Source organism: Helicoverpa zea, chromosome 3 (genome assembly GCF_022581195.2).
Source record: "Helicoverpa zea isolate HzStark_Cry1AcR chromosome 3, ilHelZeax1.1, whole genome shotgun sequence".
NCBI lineage: Eukaryota > Metazoa > Arthropoda > Insecta > Lepidoptera > Noctuidae > Helicoverpa > Helicoverpa zea.
Window position 1 is genome coordinate 5,862,597 of NC_061454.1, and position 26,908 is coordinate 5,889,504.

A 26,908-nucleotide genomic window follows, 5' to 3' on the forward strand; every position below is an offset into this window, starting at 1 on the left:
TTGTCATATTTTATAAACCACAGTTTGGAATTCCAGAATGTTTTCTTTTGTGCATATCTGAGATGATAGATAGCCAATTAACAAGTCCTCAATGTAGTACGAGCTGTATAGTGATGCCAAAATAAAAGCACATTAAGTGTTAGTGCAAATAATAAAGTGACATATGACCATGGACAAGAATTGTTACATATTTCTTGTTAAAATTAAAATTTTCTCGTCGCGTATTGTAAAATATGATAGAAAAGGCACCAAAAGAGAATTTTCCCTGGAAGTGAAAACAAACAAATAAAAGTCCTACAATGTTTAATTATGATAATAGGTAGTAATTCTTTCGAAATGACCGAAAAGCAGAAACAACAATATTTACCAAGTCGCTAAATCCAGCCTAGTCCCGTTGCGCTGTACGGCGCTCGGTACACATCTAAAATAATCCTCCATGTTCATACACAATTTTAAAGCATGAAAATTCAAAATGTTACGAACAATGCATGTTTTTGGTAAAAATACAAATAGATATAGGCGAGGCGGCGTGGTCCCGCGGGTCCGCGGCAGCGTCCGCGCGCACACTATGAACAAAGAGGCCCGTAACGTCCGCTGTAAACGAGTGGCCTGTAATCTGTTACTTTTACGTAGCACTTGTTTTGTTTCCACACGATTCCCGGGAAATATTTTTACTACGCGGACCGGACGACCCATCCAACTGAACGACGCTGCGTCTGCATAAAACTCCAGGAAATTTTACGTGTTTCGACACAATGATTATGAAACACTCGTAAACTTGAACTAGGATTTTTCCCGTCGTGCTCCAAGGTATCCATTTTCTCGGCGGCTGTGGGCGCCGGATCCAGAGCTCTCACAAAGAAAATATAAAATGAAACGCCATTAAGAGTTGTTTACGCGGCATGCATAAATACAAATGAATGGCCCTAAAGCATTGCGGTTAAGACTGTACTAAGAAAGTTTTGTAATTATTGTAATTACGAGCCGACGGAGAAGCATCCAGCGTCGACACAACGTCATATTTCCTACTTAATCGCGCCGAGTTGCCGACATTATTATAAATAAATCAATTTATTACGTTCACTAGGCACCGCATTACTTATGCCATAATGTTTTAACTTTAAGTAACACTTACACGCATCTGTAATTATAACTTATTTAACTAAAGCCAATGTTATATGACTTCGTACCTACTATAAGTGTTTAAATACTTCAATTAGTTCAGTTTTCTATAGAAACTGTTAGATAGATAACTTATGCTTTTGTACTCGGCTTTGTTGGCGGCAAACATAATTTTGTCATGAGTACCTCGGGGGAATATACGTTCACTGTAAAATTGCTGGTTAATTTTCTGTTGACAGTAAACCTACAACATAAATTAACTTTAAAGACTGGATATAAAAACAAATTAAAAGCCTAGAAACAGCTTAGTTTATGATGACACGACATAACTTTAAGAACAGAATTTAACTGTACATTTATAGTATAAATTGTTGGCATTTACCGAAGTATTGGACTTTTATTTTCAGACTTGCTTTAACAATATAAATGTTTTAATTGGGCTTTAAAATAAAGTGAACTCTCAACTGTGAAAATGCCACCGTTCAGTTCAGTGATTCAGTGTTTTCGATACATGGCAAACACACTGATACTTCGCTTCATTATATGTACTTACGAAAATGATTGACGTAAATAGGTTCACATGTGACGATGATATTTACTGCGAGTGGATATCGAAATGTCATCTGATTAATTACGGACCAATCTTTACATAGTTCAATGACATCGGTGTGTGGGTAGCTACACAAACGTATTAGTCATCCAATCCGCGCGATCAATCTCAAACGCATTTTAAACTTTCCACATAAATGGGTGCACTTAACGTATTAAATTCGCTGACAATGAATAACGGGCGGGCTGGCGTACAAACTGTAAAATATTCATCTTAAAAAAGCGACATTTAAATCTCCCCCTGTAATATGAGTAACGGCTTATTTGGGTGTAAATCGTAGAGCGGTCGTTCGTCAAACGGGTCCAATGAGCGAGGCAATCACTTAGAGTATGTTCTCAACTTAACTACCCTGTAACAGTGTTTACTAACGCATAGTTTGCGGAACGACCGACAACTACACTATTTTCAAATTACGGGATTGTAATATTTAGATTCTTGTTTCCTAACCGCAAATATACTGTGTGACGTAACAACTTTTGTTTGTATAAAGCCACGTCTACATTCATTTCGAATAGAAGTGGAGACGTTAAATAAAACTTGCACTGCTTCGACGATATTAAGATAAAGGTCAGATATCATTTCTAGTGAATTAATAAGCCCATGTTTTGCAAAGACTAATGTACTTATAAAGAAAATAACAACTCACCCACTCATAAAATGCTTCGTAAATTAACTAGTGCGGAATAAATGAATGCAGTAATTTTATCTTCTTAAAAGTGCCATTGTATCACACCTACGTCGGATTATGATGCTAATGTAAATACAGAGTGAAGGGGCAGTCTCATAACAGATACTATCGCCCCGCTTAAAACATTTTTTATTTTTAATCTCGCATAAGGGTGAGTGCAGACCGTAGGATCGATGCGCTCTTCATCGGCATTTTTCACCACTAATTAATCACAGAGCGATGATTAATCAACGCAGCCGCGGGCACATTTAAAGCAGCACTTTAATGATCCGTTTGTCGGACGTTAGTATTTCTTCCTAAGCATGGCACGTGCCGCGGACGGGTTTATGCCGCTGTTTTACGATAATTTACAGCTCCAATGAATTTTTAGCGGAGGCGTAAAGTGATGCCAACTGCTTTGTTAATAGATCGCGAGTGGCTTTACGTGATTCTGTAACGAGTGTAATTAGAAATGTTGATGTCAATTGGACATTTCTAAAGTTGTAATGTTCTCTATAAAAAGCTATAGTCTGAAATAAACTTACCCAATGTTGACAAAACCCTTACAATAATATTGTCTGAATCGAACAGATGTTACTGAATGCCGATCAAATGTTCAAATTACCTGAAACAATACGAAACAATCATTAATTTTAGCCAGACCTGACAAAGTACAGAAATAATTACAGTACTGAATAACACCATTCAAACTGGAGTGATGAAAGAAAAACATGGGGGAGGGATTGCGCTTTTATTGAAACCAATCTCACCACTTGCCTCGACTGACTGCGCCCCGAGCTGAATGCGCGTAATTGCTTCGTCATTCAGATGATCGCAGCTTTACCGGCTTGTCTTGTTGACTGTACTTGTAGGCACTCGCTTTGTGCACGCGGCCTTACGTCGCCTGACATGTGCTATTGTCTCGCACAGTTTCGCCGCTCGCTTTTATGACGGCAACAAGTTTCAGCTTGCATTGTAAACCACCCCTTAATGATAATTGTACAATTTCATCATTTACCGCTGCTATCAGTGTTTTTGTAACCGCGGACTAATTTAGCACAATAATCGCATCACATTTTGTTACTAAATCAACGCGTTTTAATTAGTCTCTTGTACGCGATGTGTTTACAAAGGAAAACATTGTGAAAAGTTTTCATCACGATCTTAACTCGAACAAGTAATTTAAAGTGATGAAAAAAATTTAATGGATTAATTAACTGGCGACGTCGAGCCGAATTTTTATTTGATGAGATCTACGCCTATTTTGTTCGCTAAGAATTTTCATTTATTCAATTAGACTTTCAAATAGTTTGAATTGCATAAGTTGCTGTCGTAATAGTTATGTTTTATTTCCCTTTATTAGTTGTTAACTTTATTTTTATACGAAAATTCGTAACTTGGTTTACAAGCGCGCATTTTATTCCTTACGGACTAGGTACAGGTGGATCATGAAGTCCTCGTGAAAGCGATCTATCCATTTTTTTTTACTGAACTGAGAACTGAACCGGCTATATTGGATATTTCCCCCTTTTTTTCAAACATAGCCGTTATTTGCTTCCATGTCGCTCAAAATCAAAGCTAAGCCCAAAAACGCTGAGCCAAAGGAAGGTATGGGTACTTTTTGTTTGAGCCTTTTTCCATTTCAGGGTTATTTTTTTATTCTTAAAACACGTGCCTATATATCTCATAATACATTATTTAAATGAAATCATTGGTAGTCATGTTTATTGGCGTATGATTCATATCTGTAATATTACAAAGAGAAGTGCAGAGCAGTCGTGTACGCAAATATAGGCGGCGTCGCTCATCGCTTAGCGTGGGCTCATGACGCCATCTGTAGTCAACTCTGCAACCATTCATATTTTCATTTTCATTTCGAAAATCACAAGAAAGTGAACGCTCAAGGAAAAAAGACAAAATGAAAGGAGAGTCTGTGTTTTAATGGGTTAATTAGCCGACGATCCTCCGGTCGGAGCTTTAATTAAAATGAAAAATTTTCGTGACTAGACTCAGAGAATTAATTGCTCCCTTTCGTGAAACTATTCAGGTGAGAAGAGAGTAAATAAAGAGGCCGCGTTGCTCAACTAAATATTAAAACCAGTGGTGACTGAGTTATTTTGTAGAATAAATTATGTTTTATGTCAATAACTAAGGGGGATCGCAGTTCAAATTTTTTTATCGTTACAGACTTCCCACGTTTTGACCCGGGATCAATAGGCTGGCACATTTTATTTTGGACGGTTAGTGATTGATAACATGACAAAACGTCTTGTTTACTTATGTTGAATTAGAGGGGCATAGAGCTCGTTAATTATAAACTTTTTCGCTTAATGCGGCCAGCCCAAAAATGATCGTTAGGTACAAAAAAAAGTTTTTTTCAATCACGTCACGAACGAGACGTAAATTGTTTAAATCAAGATAATAGATCGCTTTTATACCGTAAACCGATATTTAATTACGGGCGCGAGTGTATCCCGGGCTCGTCGGAACAGGGCTCCGTGGCAGTCGCTGTAAAGTTATGCACAACACAAGTTGCATGCTGAATACTGAATACCAACGAGACATAAATCCAAGCGTGTCAACTTGCGTATTAACAAATTGCGTTCTTAAACCGCAATAAACTATGTAAATACGAAATTTAAATTACAAACACCAATGCTGTCGCACTGGGGTCGGTCGGCGGTGGTAGCATGGCGTCCGTAGGTGGTGGCTGCAAGTAGAATGTGCGAGTGGCGCGATAGCGGTGTCGCCCTCTGAGTTATGTGCCGCGGCTCGCGTTAATTGTCGCTGACGAGGCGGCGCGGCGCCTGACCTGCCTCACCTACTGTACTTTGCCCTGCAATCACATCGAATATTATTTAAATTATGATGACCATTAAAATCACAATTACTCTCTTATAAATGCGCCGGTAAATGCAATTTCACTGTCATTATCTGAAAATGCCTGCTCATATTCTGTATTTCACGTTTATATAATTTGTAATCAACAATTTTCACTGCGACTTTCCGCGAATCAATGAACCTACAATTAATAAATCTGTTATTGTACCTTCGCTGCATTTGTCATAGAGTCGACGTCAGCTTTTTGGATTTAAAACCATAAACCGCGCGACAAACAGGCACTGCGCCAAAGTAGTCGCAAAAAAATGCATTTTGCAACAACAGAATGTAGTGTGCACTCTGCACTAAAAGTAGGAGTTAACACAAATCGGTTTTTATTTAGCCTGGCGATATTTCACAAGGTTTGCGCTAAATTGTCACGGGTTTAAAAAGGTGGTGGTTGTCTGCGTCGCGGGTAACAAATCGTTTTAATTTGCGCCCAAGTCGCACGACTTGTCGCCGTGTTGCCATCGCGACTATTGTCGCCGATTTGTCTTCAAATGTTATTACAACTTAAGTCCTGTCTGATACGTATTTTTCTTTGATATTAAAGTAGGTTTTATGAGGTGTCTGGATATTCATTTTGTCAAAAGATCTTTTGATTGTACAAAAAGTGTTCCCCGAAAGTCTTTTGATCTGTAAAATTTTATTTTTTTCATTATGTTTACTCGTCGTCGATATTTTCTTAACGAAGAATGATAATGGCACTTTTTAGGTGAGATCTTGCTATGAATTGACTTTAGTCAACTGTTTATTTAGGCTTGGGAAACAGTATAATCTACTATTAAATTTCATTAGACGTCGCGCCGTAACAATATTTAATCGGTTGATATAAGACACCGCAATCCCTTTTCTGGGAGAGTTCCAATCTGTCTGCTTGCAAATGAGTAAAGTTTTAACAACGTATTTAGATAAATGAGTATTAACCTGTCAGAGAGCATTCTCAATGGACCAATTCATAATACAACGGCTTTAGAGTAAGTGAACTAACTAAGAAGCAATCTTTTCAAAGTATCTCAGTTGACCGTTTAACTGGCGTTTAGCGGTCAGCTGTAATTAGTCCAGTTTGTATCACAAAGGAGTAGTTGTCTCATGCAGTAGATTAGTACGTTATTATTAGCAGTTTGCGTGAACCAGAAGCGCATAGAGCAAGTCACGTCCAAACTTCACGCCGCAAATAGGTATCCCAGTGTTCACAGCGTTGTTTTGGAAACATTAACTAACTTGAGAGGACGCCAAAAACGGAAACATTTTAACGTTCGCCGCCGCCGCGCCACTCGCCGTATTGTCACTGTTGTTCCTATTACACGCCAAAAAAGTTGGGCCGTTATTATATCCCTAAAATAAAGCCCGCCATAGTCAACACAAAAATAATTTAATCGAACGGAACGTTTCTAACAAATATTTGCGATGAAAACCTCAATGGTTGTAAAATTTCGGCTTCATCGGCGAGCACTTGACATGAGCAAATAAAAATGTTTTATTGCTTTTAAACTTCCATTTGTCCGTCGCTTCGCAGCCAAATCGGTGTGGTTTAGGCGCATTACTTGTACCTATAGATGCTATAGCTCGTAACACTGGTTCGATGGCTATCTTGTTTGCTTTTATCCTTATAGAAAATTTCGTGCATCCCAGTGAATGCATCGGCGAGCCTTCCAATATCAGGCGGATTATTCACTGGAGAACGTTGTAAAATTTGTGGATACGTCCGTGATTTCCGACCTAGGTCAGCCTGCATAGGGTGCAGTTTCGTGTGGCTCGGAAAAGAATTTGTATTTTGCCTAAATATCGGTAACGGATTGGCGTGGCTATACGTGGTAAGATAAGAGTACAAGTTGCATAGTGATACATTGAATGGATTACTGCATCGGGGCTGCTTTGTGCGGTTCAAGGGACGCGGGTAATGTTATTATTTTGGACAAAAAGTACCAATGTTACGTGCGCTGGTGTTCCCGAGATGCTCTTGGAAGATAATGTTTATTTTTAAGTTAACATTGCCAAGCTGGCATACGGTCCGCTTCACAGTAAGTGCATCCCATACATCATAGTCAACAGTGGCCATTATAATGGTATTGGATATTATTATGGTGTTCGTGCCGCTCTGATATATGTGCATTGAAGCGTTGCTGTGCATTTAAGAAAATTGATTTTTATGTAGCTTTCTATGTAGTTGAAAACATTTGTTTATTTATCGATGTCTAGAATTTCTTTGAAAAAGTAACATGAAGTGGCATCGTTTGATGTTGGAAAGAATAAATAACTTGTTCTTTCTTGCGAATGACATTCGTCAACGTAAACGCTTAAAAAAATAAATCATGAAGATCGAACACTGACAGTTTTACAAATTATAGATTGTTTATAAATATAACAAATACAGTGTGCACGCCCGGTTTTTTGTACGCGACAAAATACGCGCGGCAAAAGCCTGTCGCGCGGTTTCAGGAGTCATCGTTTGTACCGGTAGTTGTAAATTGTTTGTTGTCGCTGGTATACGCGCGACACCGCCCGTACAAACCGAGTGTTGTCGGTATAGAAGAGCTCTTACACTTTAGGCAAAGTTGGGTGAAAATGTTACAGCATAAATCTCTTTATATTTGTTTTATTTTAGAACCTAACCAAAAACAAATTACAGCGTAATCGAATTGCTGGTACACATCGCGTGGCAGTTCATTATACCTGTATTGATTTGATTCTTCAGCGGAGTGCGATGTTTGCTCGCTAAGTATTTATGTCATAAGTGAATACGGGCCAATATTGACGTTAGTCGACAGTGAACTGGTCTAAATTCGCGTGTTTGTCGCCGATATTGGTCGGTGTATGCATGGCCGGCCGGCACGCGGCCTGACAGCCTTGTAATGGATTGTTTACCTCGGCGCGGACGTCCGCCGCCCCCGTCGATCACTGACACCGACCTAATTACATGTAAATAAATACAGGCCCGACCGCCTGATCTGATCCGCTCGCCTCTGCCACATTTGTTGTGTACCGATTGATCTTACGTGCTCTTTTGCGATGTGACGTCGATTTGGGTTAGCGCTGTACCAAATTATGGTGATTTCGAGCATTTGATCGAATTAACTCGAATGGAGCGTAGGTACGTTACCGCTATTATTTAATTGCCGTGATAATTTTTATGTAAATAAAGCCTTCGAATTGCAACATTGCTGAAATATAATGAGACAAAAATTGATTTTATATTTTGAGAAATTAATTAATAACAAGACAAAGAAGATACAGAGGGCAAATCGAAATGCATTAAGTCCCAATATCATAATTATAGCTTAGCAATACGTGGGGGAGTGGAGGTGGCTCATGATATAGGAGCGCGGATCCCACGGGCGCAGTAAAGTGACTGGCTCGGTTTGCGAATTGCGTTATCGGCGGCGAGTGCGTGCTACACCTGGGTCACGCGACTGCCCGATATTATTCAGAGTCCGCCACTACACCTCACCCCACTGCGAATACTACGCTCCATATAACAACTATCCTTTAAATATTTGAGTTCCACCAAAAGTACCACGCTGAAAATCTACTTTAATTTTATTCGGAAAGAACTTAAAATAACTACCTATAAAAATCTGAGCATGAATTTCAAACTCTGAAAACATTAAAGAGTGATTTATTTATAATGAAGGTGTTACGATTATTACCGTAGAAACTTTAACCGTCTCTCAAAAAAGAAATCGTAAGAGACATAAAAAGTTTTCTAATCGTCCCTTACTACAATAGAGTGCGGGAACTTCACTTATGCTTATTAAATTTACTCTTTAGACAAGAAAATGCAAAACGGGTTTTCACAAGGACATGGAACAAGGCTCAGCCGCGCGGCACATTGGCCCGACACAAAATATTGTGGAGCCGGGTAAACGCGCCGCTCTAACTTCCAATACAATATAAATTGCACTTTGAAAATGGCCTGTACTTCAAAGTGTGCATACGATTCGATACTTTAATACTGTAAGCGAGGGCGTGTTTCGGGTCGCGACGCCCGCCGCCCGCGCCGCCTAGTGCCATAATACCGGTAATGTGGTGTCGCCTTTCTGTGGCGAGATAAGGGTACGCGACATTGACTATTCAAAGGGTTGCGGTCTTCAAAATTTGCGCTCAATAAGTCCAAAATACCTGCGCTCCACCTTTGCGTTGACGCTTTATTTGCATTGCGAACCGATGTTTTAGCTTTAAACGTTCGTTCCGAGTTTATTTATCGATAATATTTTAATCATGAGTCATTCGGATCCGTTGAAAATGCGGTTGCAAACGTTGCTCGTTAGAGCATTATTGTAAGCTCAGTTAATGCGACCCATTTTGTTTCGTTTGTTTATTTGGATCTGCTCGCCGGAAATATTTATGTATGAGTAACTCTTTATTATAACTTATTATTTGGTATATATCTCTCTCAGGGCTGGTTTACGACATTGTACGATCATTATTCGCTAATTTATGGGAGGTGAATTCAGGTCAAATCCTCTAAATGAAATTAATTCACTCCCCTCGACAATCTGTGGTTCAATCTCAAAATTAAATTGATAAATTATTGAGTTGGCTTTCGCTCAATCAAAGCGTCTTTCACGTGTTTCGAGGTATCAATATTTACTTAGTTAAGAATACCTCTCTGAATAAGGCCTTTAATTAAAATTCTACCATATTAAAATGTTTTAAGAGATATTATCAGATTTCATCAATTTGAGTCGACAGGGCAATTAAATAATTTTAATAATTGATGACTCTTGGTCAAATATGATATTTTGCGTTGCTTTTAAGTAGGATAATCAAATTAAAGTAGGTACATTAATAAAGCGTGTATTACCGCTTGCGTAGTTAATACAATGACAATAACTCAGTTCAGGCAACACACCTAGGTAATTAGATAAGTACGTACGCTTATATATTCCACACGTGTCTGGAGCGGTGGCTTATTTATTTGCAATTTGTAGGATATCGCCTACTACGTAGGTACCTTAATGAGGCAATAACAATAAATAAAGACCCAAAAGTTTTCTCAGACCTCCGCCCTGCGCCCTCCGCGGTCCCTCCGAAGAAACCGCCTCAAACTCATACGTAGCTAGAAAATGCTATAATTATTTAGCAGGGAGCCGCACTCGCATTATGTCCGTAATTTGCTGGGGTGAATACGATTTCGTAAATTTTATCTTATTACGTTCTTATATGGTGGGATACATTGATTAATGTTTGAAACTACCATAAGTGAACACGACAGTAGCACAAAGGGAAGTTACGTATCATAAAAATTGTAAAATATGACGAAAGCATCACCCAAATATTCTTTCAACTTTCAAAGCTGAACTTCGCGCTACTTTTTTGCTGGCAAATAAAAAGCGAGAGAATTCAAAGGTGAAAAACAAGTGAACTATGACACGATCCGAAACTCAGTTGAATGACATCGCCAGGTACAAATCAGTGCAGTATTCTGTAAGGTCGTATGTGCATTTGCGGTCGGCTTTACACCCGACTATGTGTAGCGACGCACAGTGCGTTGTTAGCTGCACATAGGTAAAGTACAAATCATTGTATTACTCGTACATAGGTGCAGCGGTAGTGGGTATCTGTAGGTATGTGCGAACAACGATGTCGTGGCTCTGGGACGTTCATGTAAAATCAATGTGTACTGTTCAGGTGTTCCGGCCGTCCCAGGGGCACAGTAAAGTCTCCCGGTTCGCCTTGCGGTCCCGCACACGAGCGGCAGTATCTTGCTCTGTAGTTTATTGTACGGTTTGACTTAGAGGGGACTTACTTGTGTACCTACACCCTGCACAAAATGACTACACATGAATAACTTAATATGAAACCCATTTTCAAATGTCACAATTGAATTTGAAATTGTATTGATTTTTAATAATTAATTCAGTGTGATAAACTCTCCCCATAGTTTGGTAACAGCATACCTTTAAAGAAGAAGAGAAAAAGGTTCTATTCCAGTTTATCTCGAGAGTTTAATAGGTATATTACTAAAAAAAAATCTCTCCATAATACGGACATATTCCGCGCACAAAAGTCAGCGTATTAGTTGTTTTGCACACCGTTTCATCTCAGGGAAATGTTGCGATAAATATCAATAGGTATTCTTCTGGTACGGCGACATCCCGGACAAAGCTTTATGCACGTCAACTGCGTTTATCCGGCGCTCCTCGCACAGGCCTTTATGCAGACACGATAATATGATGGCTCTTTATATAGGCCACCGTTTATAGTGCACATTATGCAAATAACGTGAACATTATTTCATATTTTGTTTGTCGGCGGTGTCGCTACCCCGACCGCACTGTGTACGGGCATTTCATTACGAATACATTGACAAGCGACGCATTAACGATTAATATATCACAATAAAGCACAAAAACATGCCGTTATTTAACAAATTACAAAGTTATTTACTGCGTGTGTCGGTTTTAATTCGGCTAATTAAATTATATTCGACATCAGTTATGTTAAGGATGTTTTTATTGCATGCAAGCCATCGGATTTGCGAATGCCTAGAGCGCACTCACACCACAGTGCTGGGTGTGGCATACACACACTGAAGCGAGCTTTCTCTTTAAGTTAAATGAACCGCACAAAGTTCGATTGTAACACCTTAGAGTATGTTACATATTAACAGTGTTTTCAGAAAGTTTTATGCTTCGCCGAGTACAAAGAACTCTTCGTGTACATAGAGATAGAGGCGGCAATGATATAGTGTCGGGCATGCGGCCGTTCCCTCAGGAACGATAAACCCTTCCCGGCGCTTCCCGTCTACTCTTCTTTATGGGGAGGCCGGAATGGCCAGCCCAGGTGAACAGGTAGCTAGATTGCGAAAGTATTTTTAGAACATCTTGTCGGTCGTCGGGTGTTTTTCCTTTGTTATCAAATGTGAGACATTGGAAGTGAATTTTCGGTTATGGCCGCGCCTAATGTATCCGTAAGGTTTAAGAGCTCACAGTTGTTCGCTTTTATGGTGTGTGGATAAAGAATATATTGTACAGAGCAGGTATATTCACTTGCGTGTAAAGGTCGAGTAGGTGTTCGTTGATTCCGCAGATAAGGGTTAAATTAAATTCCTAATTGGAGTGAAAATTGTTGTTTTTGCTTATCTTGCCTCTATTTTATTTTCGACATTTCGAGATGTTCTTTGTGTTTTCATTGTAAATATATTTGTTTACCGGTTCCCGAGGGAGTATCCACGTGGAGCTTAAAAACAATTACGGTGAGTGTGGCGCGTGCGAGCTGAACTAGGTATATTGGTAACTTTATGGAACAAAATCTCATTACTAGCTCTGTGGAGTTAATGAATTATTAAAGCTGATTTAAGCCACGTCGGTTGGTAGCGTTGCGGAAAAAATATCAGACATCCATTTGTTATTTCCATTTGAAACGGCACAGGTTTTTATCGCATGTTGTGGCAAACGTTGCTTGTTTGATATCTTCCTAGGTTTATTTGCAAATCGCGTGCCGCGGGTACACGTTCACTCTCGTAATACTTACTTGTTGAATTACCTTTGTTCAAGTAGAATTTCGTTTGAAATGAATGTTTTATTTTTTACTAGTATTGGAAACCCTCGTACATTGTTGTGTTCCCTGTCCCTTGGTGTACGTGTTGAAGTATTTTCTTTCGTCGGAATAAGCTGGCAGCAGGAATTGTGAGACGAGGAAAGTGGTCGGCAATATAACGTAAACATTTGTATCGACTGGGCGAGGACGACGACTGACGGCACTAAACGTCGCTACGCTCAGGCAAAGGGTTCGGAGCATACGTAACACCGAAACTATATATACAAAAAAATATTGTACTGAGTCACAAATTATTTATTTACAGCAATACACCTTTCACGAAAAAAAATTACCGAAACAAGTTTTTTATAAACTCTATGGTATAATGTGTTGTTTATACACACTAATAAATTCCGATAGTCCACAAAACGTTACTTTATTCAGAAAGCCAAGAAAAACCATGTAATATTTGATTGGCGGTATGCAGTTGGTACGTCCGCATGGCTCATGAATTTGTAATGAGGATGTAGAGAGGTGCATTTTGCGGTGTCCACCGCCCTTGTACCTATGTCGCCCTGGTACATTTGCGCTGCGTTAAGTAGATAGCCGTACCTACTGCAACCTACTGCAACTTACTGCAACCTACTGAATATATACTTGGAATTTATTCCTTCTGCCACTTTACGTTGCGGTGTTTCCGAGTACGCTGTGTACGACATGAATATGAATACTGAAGTTTCTGTGTTTTATATTTTCGTGTTTTTCGTGCTGTGTCGAGTTATGTGTTGTGAATGAATGGCGTGGCGTTTCGCGTAGGATTCGTTCATTTATTGGCTACGCTATAAAAACAATACGCAATACGCTTATATATTTAATATAATAGAGTCACTCATTATTTTCTATCACAAACTCATACAATTCCAATAAACAGACATAATTATGTCACCGGTGGCATTTTAATCCTCCGGTGAGTAGCCTCTTCATAGAAAACCACTACAGGATACCTCCCACAACTTTGCTATGAAAATTCAATTATAGTAAAGATTGTCCTTTTATAAATAGCCTTACTTGTGACCTCGTGTGGGTGTCATAGTACCTACGTAAGTCAGAGTCAGTAAGAACTGTATGTAAGTCTAGTTATATCTGCACTGAAAACGTGATATCTTTGTAAATTGATTTTCTTAAAGGTTACAGGAGATAAGACAATTGCGTCTTTGTAAAGAAAAGCCTCGTCATGGGTCAGAGGTGAGGAGACGGAGAAAATGGCGAAGGTCGGGGGTTCGAGAGTGTTTATGTGACGGTTATAAGCTTGTGTAGTGTGTATGTAAGTAATATTCGTTCTACGAAACACAAACACAAAAGTATTCACATCACAGTGTCATCACGGATAAATTTTCTATGAAATGTATGACTCACTACTTATTAACATTAGTCTTTCATTTGTTTATATAAGTACCTATAAAAAAACCTTCCTAAGTTACAAACACGGCAAACATAAAGGAAGTATCCAAGTAAATACAAACAATGATAGTCTGTAAACAAAACATATGAAAACAACGTGCTACCCAAATTATAGGTATATTTGTTGAACTCATAATCCAATATTACAATGGACTATAAAACGGCACACGTGTTTGCTTTCAGAATATAACCAGCTATTCGGTTGAAGCTAATTTGTGTTAAAACAGAGCAAACTCCTAATTACGATGCAAATTGATCGTTCGGATCACCGCAATCATAAAATTCCGCCCGCCGATCAAAATATTCTCTTCGCGGAATATTATGTAGTGTACGTTTAAAATTTAACCAAAACGAATTAAGGTATTTTTGGCACAATTTTGTGACGGAATTTCAGTGAAGCGCTTAATATAGTCAACTTGTGACGTTCAGTGTGGGTGTAATTATTTAAATTAATATAAAATTAGGTACCGTGTTTGGTAATACGTGAGAGTCCACATGATTTAATAAGATTTTTTGAACCATTTCCATTTTTCATATCCCTTTTCTTGCTTAGTAATTTAATTAACTGAAGCTATACCGGCTGTCTCCAGCTTAATGTTACAAAATATTGAAACGTTATTATTTTTACAGGGTATCCAATAAGGCGAAAACAAATAAAAAGGAGTATAAAAGATCAATTTCTCTTTTGTGGTTTATTCATCCGCATCATAAAAGACGACGGCAGCTCGTAGTCTTTAAACCTGACATGAAAATAGCTTGAAAATAAGTAAGCTCTTGAGGGCTCCTAGTTAAGTTAAGTACCTAGAGTATTAGACTTTCTATTGAACCCTATATTAACCCTTAAATTGGCAGTGTACTCCACCAAAGACATTAACTTTTTTTAAATCGATTGTAGTACTAATCTAAAAAAAATACATTTTTTTTATTCTTTTTGGCTTGCAATAATTGTTTATTTTGGTAGAAAAAATATTTGAATGTGGTTCCATTGAAAAATAGCTGTCAAATTCAAAATGTCTTCCAAGCGGTCTGATGCATCTAGGTCACGGGTAAGTTTTTTGTGTTTTTCTACATTTTTTTGGGATGGGACTTGTGGTTATTTGGCTTTAAATTGCATAGGAACATTATAAATGATATCAATCATTCGTAATTTTGTGTGTAAATAATGTAATCGCAATTTTATAAGTTCATAACTGTGTATGTACTCCCTGAATACCGTTGCTAAGTACGTACTGAAGTCCACAACATAAATTTTGGTATACACGGAGTACATTGCTTATTACTTAGAAATGCAAACTAGCCTTTTTTGTTGGTTTTTATGTAAAATGACTTCAGTTGTGTCGTGAATTGTATGTCATACAGCATGTTCTTTTTCATTTTCAGCAGTGCTTGAACCTGACACGACCTGATTTAGCAGATATGCTTATATCTATGTACCGAGCTTTGTACAAGAGCCGACGTCTTGAAAGGGGTCCGGTACATGGTGATATTTGGGTGGGTGAAGGAGAAAATAATTCAGAAACCTACGGCTGAACGGCCTGTGGACAGTATCAGAAAATGCTGTCGGACATTTTCCAGAAATAGCAGATAAGCAATCACGCTGTAGGTTTTGCAAAGTTAGAAGAACTAAAGTTTTTTGCGTGAAATGCAATGTGCTCCTGTGTTTTATGGTAGGAGAAAGTAACAAAAGAAATTGCTTCCGCTAATCTCACACGCAATAAATGCATGTTATGTAGGTAGTTTGATTAATATAAGATTATATAAGAATTATGATTAATAAAGTGAAGATTTTACTAAAATGTGTTTTATTCATATTTTGGCAACGTACTCCACGTAGTACGAACAGAAGAATCACTATAGTTGGCAACGTACTCCCCGGAGTACATAGATTTTCGCGAAAACTGTAATAGGTAGATTTTTTTTTCGATTTTTTTCAGTCATCTGTCATCGTAATAAACCAGGAAATAAGAAAAAATAATTAAATTTTTGTAATTAATTGATTTGCCAATTTAAGGGTAAATAAAATGTTATTTTGTAGATAAAAAGGCCCTGAATTATTTGGTGGTGAATGCGAAGTTGCAGTTTCCTATCTAGGTATATAAGAAAAATTGTTTCTTTATTATTTTATTTGAATTAAACGTATGTAGGTATGTATAATTGGTAGGAATGTTTCAGGATAATTTATAATTATTTTTAACGATTTTTTATAACTTATTTTAAAGTGACAGTATAAGTTTCATAAACTTTAGTTTTATCAACTATTTCCTATGCTGCTAAACGCTAATTACACATTACAAAAAACCTACTCAAAAAACTTAACCCTCTCACTGGACTTGAAGTACGAGCTCTCAATGAACGGCGCAAGTATAGGGTTGAATAGCGCGTCTCCTTCGCGGACTGATCCAAGCCGAGCCGGGATGTCAACATTTGCCTATGCGATTTTACCCCCGAGGCCGGCCGGGAAATGACATGCACTCCTTTATTCCCGGCCACTCTACCCCGGGATGCAATTGCATGCGAAATTTCAAAGAAACAGCCCCAAGTGCAGGACGACTTTGTAAGCTTCATTTGTGTTTTTAATTTGTTTGAGGATTTTTTTTGTGTTGGATAAGTACTACATATGTTAATAGGTGATAGGATTTTATGGAATTGATTTTTAGGTACAGGTAAATCCTTGTATGAAGTGTACAGGAATCTTCATAAATTCTAAAGGAAAAGTTCTAATTTTCAATTGGCAGATATATTTCTGAGGTTTGCATAAAAACCTCAGAAGAATATCAAGGGACGATGTAGTAGAAACTAGTTTATTTTTGAAATGACAAAATCATTTATAGTCAAGCAGCGTCCAAGGCACAAGATTAGTTTCCAAGCCAAAACACAACGAATTTGCTTAAAAAATACAAAAGTTTATATTTTCCAAAGACTAATACTGGACCAATATCGCTCCGGCACTATGAAGCGATCAGTTTTACAACCCTTGCTATTTGTAACCAGCTAAACTATGATACGGACAAAAGACTATTAAAACTAAAACTACTATAAAATCTTGTTTACCAAGCATAAAGTTTTATTTTATATTGAAAACACAGAGAATTTAAACGTAGTGTAATCAACAGACTAGCTCAAAGGGCAAATTATGAGTTGCAGTTTGTAAGCGCAATTTGTTTAACTGTTTTTCGAAATTTGGCTAGTACGTAACTAAAATTTGGACATAAAAACTTTATTAGCGTAAAATTTTTATATTTTCATCAGAGCTGTAAACATATTGATGATCAAAACGTAAACAGTACTTCGTAAAAAACACTCACTAGTAAATAACTGGTCATAAAACGGGTACATTCCAGTCAATACTTTGATAAAACTGCATCACTATGCACTTTGACGTGACGGATCGCGGACAGTTGTTACGAAATCGAATCGGACTTTATTTAACGACACTGAAAATGGTGATGCACATTCCAGCAAGCGAGTGAGTGGGAGAGCGAAAAGTGCGCGTCACTGGCCGAGGGGAGAAATCACGACAGCAAACATTGACTTTAGACTTTTACTCTTTTACTCACTTAGCCTAACTCCCGGCGCTGCAAATCACTCCACCAGAAACGAAGAGGAAGTTTTAAATTCTGAAATTTCTTTAAATTATTTAAAGCCGTCTGCTATGAATCGACTTAGTGAGTTATTGAATAGTTCGCGAACTCGTAATTGGGTTCATGTGTAACCTTTGTTCGATAGTTGGTTGAACGCCACGTAACACGTATCTATACCTACTACATACTGCTATATATGAGGTTATGGCTACAAATGACTTCGAGTAGCAATTGAATGGGTAAATTGCTGCCTTTGACTATATGATACACCGATTAGGAAGGTATTGTTACTTGAGAAGTACAGTTTACTAATCAGGTAAATGTCAAGTATAATTAGCGGTGAATTGATTTTAAGATCAGGTAATATTGTCATAGTATCCTCCATATTATCTATTGCTCTCCGATACTCAATAGAAGCCTCAAAATAGCTTCCGTGAATGTAAATGTGACGTGTCGTGAATTAGAGGTTATTGTATTGGTACAGTTTGTTATAATGTTGTGTTTGAGCCAACTAAAGATCTTGCCACTAGAACTCACGATGTCAGAAACTCTCTGAACAACAGATTACAGCAAAAACTGAAATAAGATTATCCACAGCAAAAGCTCTAATAGAAACTAGAACATCAAGAGAACAAGTTAAATCAAAGGTTTAAACGTAACAAAAGGCTGAACAAACTTGAAAAGAGGACTTGGAAACTGCAACACTATTAACTGCAATCATACGATCGACTGGTTCTGAAGCTCTAACTCATAATTAAGCAATTATTAGACATCTGGAGGATCTACAGATATTCAAATATCGGAGTCAGCGATCTAATACGTCGGGGTGCGATCAGTCGGCGTGCCTCTTGAATTACGGCGTGCATTTAATCTTTTCAGACGTTCTCAAATATCCGCTCATTAACCCGGTACCCACTCCAGACGTCGCCGATTTGTTACCTTGAATGTGCCGATAGAATGAAAGAACGCTCAGATTTGTGAACACACCACCTATTTATTCTTCTTTTATTAACTGCTGGAATATTTTAACTGGAAACGGGAACTGGATTTTTTTTGCGCCAAAAGTATACGTTACCTTTCTGTGGTTCTTTCAAACTAAAGTATTCGTTTATTTTTGTACTACTCTCTGAGCTGAAGTAACTTTTTCTATAAAGTAGATTTTACTTGGCTTACTAAATTTGTTTAATGGAACGACAACACTTCGTAAGATCTTGTTGCCTTTATGCTTCCTTCATATTTAAATTAATTGTTGGAGAGAGAGGATAGGATCTCTTTAATACGCTAAAAGAATACTGGGTGAAAATCAGGTTTCTTGAAAAAGGTTCTAATATTGTTTTTGTAAGAATTAGGAGCGAGTAAGAAAATATGTTTTGTTACCATTTTATGTTACATTACACAGGGCGTATATACAGTTACCTATATATTTTCCCTTGTTATCTAAAGCCAGTATATCTGTACATACCAAGTATGTCATGGGGTGCTATGGTTCCCGTATGACGTCAACGCGACTGACGTAGCTTAACGAACGAGGCCACCTAGCGCTCGCCGTCAGAATAATCGTGCTTACTGAAACATGCTCAACTTACGATAAAAGAGTTATCTCTGGAAATCCTAAGCTTTTTCAATCAACAATGAATACATGTTAAATTATATAAAATAACTCATATTTCCGTGTTAGACATTCTTCCAGTTCATTCATAGCATGATGTATTGTAGCTTGATGAGGTATTCAATTGGTCAAAGGCGTCATTATCGACCGGGAAATGGACATGCGAAACAAAAGAAACAATATTTATCTTATTGACACTATCTAACGGCTGTAGCAATAACATTCCTCTACAAAATTATAACCTGTTACAATAGTTTAATTCTTAAGCTTTAGTTACATCAATATTATCAAGTAAACAATGGCATATATTCCTAGCATTGTTACAACTGCAATAGCAGTTTCAAATGAGTAACGTTATATAGAGAAAACTTAGGACGTTATATTAGTTGGCTTATTGTTCCGGAGACTTAAACTGTCAGAAGTGGTTTTCTAACAGTACTTAGTACTAGTATGTTTCTTGCTGTCTTATTAAAATACTGTAGGTACAATTATCAGCTTAAACCTTAACAAAACAACAACGCTATTGATAGCTGGGTCCCTGCTCTTATATTGACATGTTTGGCAGTCGTAACTGGTAGTCAGAAGCCAGAAAATCTAACCACTGGTCTGAATGAGGGGTATCGGGTTGCTCAGGTAAATGGTTTGAGGAGATGAGATAGGCACTCCATGGTAGCACTAGTACTTAGCTGTATCCGATTACACTGGAAGCCGTTTTCGTCAGAATCGCTGTCACTCCTCTTAGATCTCTTCGAAATACTTATAGAGAGTTGCTACCTAATTGCTACCCTCGTAGTTTTGAAGATGTTCAGCATTTAAAGGTGACAAGCATTCTGACGTCAGGATGGCTGTCACTTTTTCTAGTGTGATTCGGACAGTCACTAAAAGCCGACCAATATAATTAGGAAAACGTTTGACAGTCGATTTTTAAATTGATTTTGTTATTTTAAAAGGATATTTAAGTGAGTATAATAATTAAACATCAACATAGTTGACTCATTTTCTTAAAAAAAAATGCTCCGCTAGGTACATTTTCAAATAACTACGGAATAGTCTAGGGAACAGCTTAAGGACACTTGTTTGTCGCACGCGTGTATTTTATGTTTCTTTACTGCGATAATGGCGGAGCATGTCTTGAAATTAGTTTAGTTACACGACAGTTAGCGTACCTACAGTTTCCTTAATACGTCGTAGTTCATTAAAAGATCCATTTAGATCTGAATGCAATTATAAAGACGACTTACTTTTGTTTCCGGGATATGCACTTACGGCCTTCAAAGGAACACTTAATCAAACGCTAATGTAGTATCCAACCCTCTCATTTACGGAATTATTGATAATCTTAATCCGAGCTTAATAACGTTCGTTAACTCATCCTCCTCGACAATTGCGGCCCAAAGCGAGAGGTGTTCAGCTGTCTAGCAAAACAATAAATCTTTGAATATTTTAACGCCGAATTCTGATAAAAGGATGTAAATGACTAGCTTGTCCAATTTGCATTGAACAGATTAACGTCATAATCGGCGATTCAATCAGCGATCCCGAGAATACTCTGGACAGGGGACAGGGGGTGACAGGCTCGGGGGGGGGGGACAAGGGGTGACACCAATGCTATTTAACGTGGATACTAATAACTTGAGATAAAATGCTAATTTTGTATTCATTCGATTTAGAAGGAAGAGATAAGCACTTCCTTGTCAGATTACGGATTTGTCTTAGTGTATGATTTGTTTTCATGTCTATGGCAGGAGTATCGTTTTGAATTTTGTTTACAGAGATATTATAACAGTAGATGGACTAAAGGAAGAGTAAGGCCTAAGAATGATAAAATAGAAGTTTTACGGGGAAGAGAATGAACAGTAAGACAGAATAAAGAAGCACAAACATTTTGTTCTATTTTCTAAAATTGTATATGTTAATCAGCATAGAACCTATTTATTAATAAGTGGCTTTTTATAACGTCCATGAATAATTCTAATTTACCTACTGGTAAATTACATTTTTGTAAGTAATCCTTCAAAACATGTAATCTGTCCTCATCCTTTTCACCCGACCCAAAGAATTAATAATAACCACTTAACTGGCGATATGGCTAATATTTATGAAAAAATATCCCCGAACTCAATCGCCCCCATTTTAGGGGTAGCAATCCGATCCAAGTGAGCGCTTGTCATATTGATTCAGAGTCGTAAGTGAGTGTTTTCGGAAGCTACGATAAGGCGAAACGTGACTGCGGAACCCGACGGCGGACCAGCTATGTGGACCTTTATACTTTACACTTAGAAAATCTTGTAAGGACCCACCTCTGAACCCTTGTGGGCCCGATGTTTTACTTGCTACAATGTGACAGACGATTGGGATTATGTATACCTTGTGTTTTTTTTGCAGACGATTTGTTTCATACTGTAGCAAAATTAACAGCAATGAAGTATAATAGGTATCAATAGTTGGTTCGTTTGCACGGCTATAAAATATGTATTAAAGCCTTCCTCTTGTATCACTCTATATAATAAAGAACCTGCATCAAATTAAGTTGCATAGTTTTAAAGATGCTCTAAGCGTACATAGACAAACGATGATGACAGATGCTGAAGAATAATCCAATATGTTCGGGTTATGAATGTCATAAAACAATAGATTTCGTAAATCCTCATGCTAACGTATTAGTATTGTGTCGTATATGTTTCAGCGTACGTAGATCGATTCGTATCCGATTTTCGTTGTACCGTTCCTCGAAACTTGAAACAGTGCAATAAATCGAATGTCAAATGCATGTGGAATTGTTGAATTATTATATTTATTTGTAGATTTTTAACATTATTTTATTGTTTAGAACCAATTCTAGGGATACCTGTTTTAATAGAAACAAAAAAATCAGATTGAGATAGACTATGAATGAAATAGAATTTCTCTATTTGAATTTTGAAATAAAGAAAATCTTAAATTGTGTTATTTAGAACAAAAAAGTCCCTATATTCAATTCAAAATTAAAAGAGAAAAACTACCATAAAGTAAACTATTTATTAATAAACTTTTCATTGCACATAAATATATTTCCCTCAATAAACAGCGCGAGGGTGTCAAGACATTAATTTTATGATCCACGAAATGCTGACTCTGAATTTGTAACAAAACTTAGTGTTCACAGCAATAATGTACCGGTAACTTAACACTGGAACTTTAAAAAAGAAACGTACAATAAATAAGAAAAGTTAAAAAAGTGACAGTTAAGAGGTATACTTTTTGGAAGTTTGCGAAGTAAAAAGGCGAGCTTTTGGAATTATAGGTAACTAGATTAATGTTCGGTGACGTGAACTACCCTGGTGAAACTTCGCAACTAAGTGGGAGCAGAGTTTTGTATTATTTTTAACGAACCGAAGCGCCTTCGGAATTCATTAGCTTGGAAAGTACTGAGGAAAAGTCTACTTCCAATATGTGCCGACGGACCTCGGCGACGGCAGCGCGCCTCTAGCCGCCTTCAGTAGCCACCATTTTGTTTTTAATCATTTTTTTTTCTACTTTGTACATACGGGAAACCTTTATATTCACTCCTTCACGTCACCAAACTTCAAGGAACGGGACGTTACAAAAACAGAACACACTGAGCTGAGCACACAATAAAACAAAAAAAGTTTTCGTTAGCGAATGATTGAACAAAGTTTTAAATTTTTACATCCAATAAAATACCATGAAATATATTTATGTAAGGCAAGAGTTTCGAAATATATTGTCTACGAAAGTAACAATTTATGTTCAGTAAACTAAAAACTACCGTTATGTGAGTAATTACGTAAGTAGTTCTTTTATGTCGGCTGTTAGCGGATAAAGTATATCTTTATATAAATCTGTGTAAGTGCCGGGTATAAAGGAAGCGGGGATAAAAAGTTATAATATTGTGACGTAGACTTGCGTACATTTTGTACTTACATCACTAAACGTCAACATCATGTAAATGAGTTCTTTGTAAAACAAGTCGCTTATTCTTTAAATCAATTCCCTTGTTTATAAGAAGACGGATTTCTAAGCAAGCTTCACCTAGTTTTTGTGTTCTATGGGTCATCAAATAAAATATTTAAAAATAATTGTATTATATATTAGAATTCTAGTTTATTTTTGCACAGCCAGATATTATTACCTGGTTATCCAAGGAATGCAGAAACATAAAGTCGAAGTAATCATGTCTTCCGACGAAGTACACATAACATAAAAACGTTACAGTTTTCTGAGAAAACATCTCTAGAATGCACAATTTGCCAGACAACACGTCATAGAGGTTTAAGAATATTCACGTAAGGGTTATGCTCACCATATACTATAGATCACAAAACGCCATTCCGGCTGAGATGTCATACGTACACGTAGGTACGACTAATCTTAATGTAACCAACTAATCCTAATGACTGCAGCAGCACTTCAAAGTTATCTACTGTAATATCGTGAAACTTCCCTTAGCAAGCAATCTCCATAATACTCACTCAGTACGTGTTAGTTATCATATCTTTAAACAATTGTTGTATTGTGATCAAGTTGGGAGCTGATATAGAAGTTAAACACAAGTTTGCATAATGTTCTTGCGGAGTTGTGCGGTGAAATCGCTCCTCATTAAGCAAATCGGATGGCGTTAGCTCAACCTATTAGCACAGTCAATGTTTGGCGATCCCGGCGAGCTCGTCACTCAGATACCGCGATATACCATCTTTCAATTAAATTTTAAACGTTGATTGACTTACAAATTTAATTAAAACCAAGCAGACAAATTATATTATATCGTAAGCCGTTTTAGATCTTTGATGAGCTTAGTGGGTATTTAATTTGTAATCAGTAGGTATCTAACTCTCGTAACGAATAAATACCAGCTTAAGCGCTTAACGTTTACACAGAATATTTGTTGGCAAACTTCAGCATTAGATAAACAGAGTCGATGCTTGAAAGAGACTCCACTGAATTGTAAGCGAACTTTAATAGCGGGCACGGTAAGTAAAAGTGTTATTTTAAAATAACCGTGAAAAGCGAACATTTTTCCGAGACTTTATGAAACGTTTCAGTCGATTTATGAATAAAACCTTTCAGGGCGGATGCGAGGCCGCAATGTAATTTAGGTCGTATAAGGAATAGAGCGGCTGCCTCAAAATTAGACCGTTATCATTCCACCGCTGTCGCCGCGGAGATCACCAGTTATATGAGCCAATACACCGAACAGAATAAATTTGCTTTATACCAGACAGTTGACCTTCATAACCGATATTGTTGCTTTTATACAAGGAAATATTTTGGAAATTCCCGACGTCCGCCCTCTCCGCATTCGGGTCTCTCGTCGTTTTTTAAGTTATTTGAGCTGCAAAGCCGACGCTATATGAGAAAATTGGAAAATCTTTAAAGGAATTGGGCGTCCAGTTGCTGTATTCTTATAAGACTTACATGTGACGAATGAATATTTATTTCGAAACGTACATCCCTTTTTTATTTATTCCCGATTCCCAGTATTTATTATGTAGTGTTAGGTGGATAAAACTCAATACAGCTTCCTGGAAAAACTGTAGCGTAGTGAAATTCATCTGCACACACTGGCGATGATACCGCACGTCAGAGGCACCGTGATAGGCGCAGCGCTCAGCGGGGTGCCGCTTTGTCTCGACCTGCCCTTTTGTGAGAAATTCCAATTAATACGTTATACTTTTACGAGAAAAAAACCATGTATCGATTCGGGTTGTGAAATTGGAACAATACCACACCACTATTATGTACCTGTCAAACGTTCATGGTCGAAAAATTCATATTTGAGCGGCCGTCGGGCGAACACTAGCCTTCAAGACTACACAAAGCGCGAGTTATTCGGCGGAGATTGAGCGCAGTACATCGCGCTCATTGGCCACTTTCATGAGTAATTCATGTGTTACACGACGCGTTCCAAATGTAATTCAGCACGCGAACATCCGTCTACTGTAATTCTTTGCCACCAAGAAACTTCATTAATTTACACAAGAATCAGAAATTCTGTTAAGAAGATGTACACAATAACCAGTTTTCAACTTTCCATTGTATTTTAAGGAGCTTAGACGGAAAAGGATGTTAAATATGAAATCAATTGGAACGGACTTTTCCATTAATAAAGGAACTCGGGAAGAAAGGACGGCGTGTCCTCTCTAATTAGAAGTCGCGAGTCGAATTTTCAATGCGTCTCCCGCCGCTTACCAATGGTGAACAGAAATAAAAGTTTATATTTACTGTGCGTGGCTTCTTTCTCTGAATGAATATTTATACTTTCTCTCTTCACTTTATTCACCTCAAAGCCAACACCGCACCGGCAGAAGTTTTTACGGGTATACTTTTTATGGCGGAATTTTTCTTTGACTTTCTTGGTATTCGGACTGAATTGAAACGTGTTTAAAGATGTTCTCTGCTGCTCTCCAATAAATACATTCTTTTATTACACAAGTTATTCGGTATGCGTCGTAATACGTTTACATTTCACAATTACAGTGCGAAATAAAATAAAACAGAGAGCAAGTTAATTTGTTAAGGGAGGCTGTATATTAGCATGTGGGTGTGAAGCGATGTGTCCCGGTGGCGTCACGTCGCCTCGCCGGCGGGGAATCATTTGTTAGAACAGCAATAAAGCGGAGGATTAGCAGCCGTCAGGAGACGACAAAGTTGCCAATAAGCCGCCGCCTTCCGGTACACCGCGACTCGCGTTACAAGAGTAATGATGCTTAATTTTAATGACGCGTCGCCGACCAGCGCGTCACCCGCGCCGCACGGAGCCGCGTGGAGCCGCGCGGCGCCGCCCACCGCCGGCCGCGGCGCGTGACCCGACTGCTCAACTACCTCGCATATTGGAAGACTCAACGACGACGACCGAAAGTCTGACGATAAATTTAGTTATTACTTGTGAAAATAGACGGAAGGAGATCGCTAACTTGTCCTCGTGAGAAGATAATGGATCATTGTGGGGGATGTTTTTAGTTACTTTACAAAAAAGGTCTCGTTAAAAGCCCCATTATGTCAGGAGTTTTCGAATCGCATTCCGGAATTTCGCCTCTCAACCAGAATTGACGATACAAATTTTGTTTTAGTGGCAAAAGTTTAGATTATATTTAGGTCCCTTCTAATCCAACGTTTTATTACACAACTTTTCTTAAAACTTTCATAAGAATGAATTGCCATTATCGGAAACGAAATTCATTTTTGGAATACAAATTAGGGGAATATCAAATGGGGTTGATACAAATTAAATTCATCATAATTTGTCAATGCAATAACAGTGAATGGGTCAACAAATCAAACGAAGCGAAGTACATATATGTTAACAAAGTCAGATAATGTTTGTCATCGAATATGTACCAATTTATTCAATCGGAACGTTGGAATGAACATTTCGGGAGTGCAAACAACGGTCTATATAAAATTAAAGACAGCCGACGGCGACAGCGCGGTCGCCGTTCGCCCATCCATCCATCCGTCCGTCCGTCCGCGCTCAAAACTCGATGAATATTGTT

The 26,908-nt window shown here is 37.9% G+C and overlaps 1 protein-coding gene and 1 long non-coding RNA gene across 5 annotated transcripts in view; one reads left to right on the forward strand and one right to left on the reverse strand.

The window, feature by feature from the left end:
- Positions 1–26,908, reverse strand: part of LOC124645625 (protein muscleblind) — a 228,486-nt gene that overhangs the window by 167,339 nt on the left and 34,239 nt on the right. The window lies entirely within an intron of this gene.
- On the forward strand, positions 15,129–16,021 carry LOC124645628. Its single transcript, XR_006986256.1, has 2 exons — positions 15,129–15,271; positions 15,606–16,021. It is a non-coding gene; the product is annotated as an uncharacterized LOC124645628 (long non-coding RNA).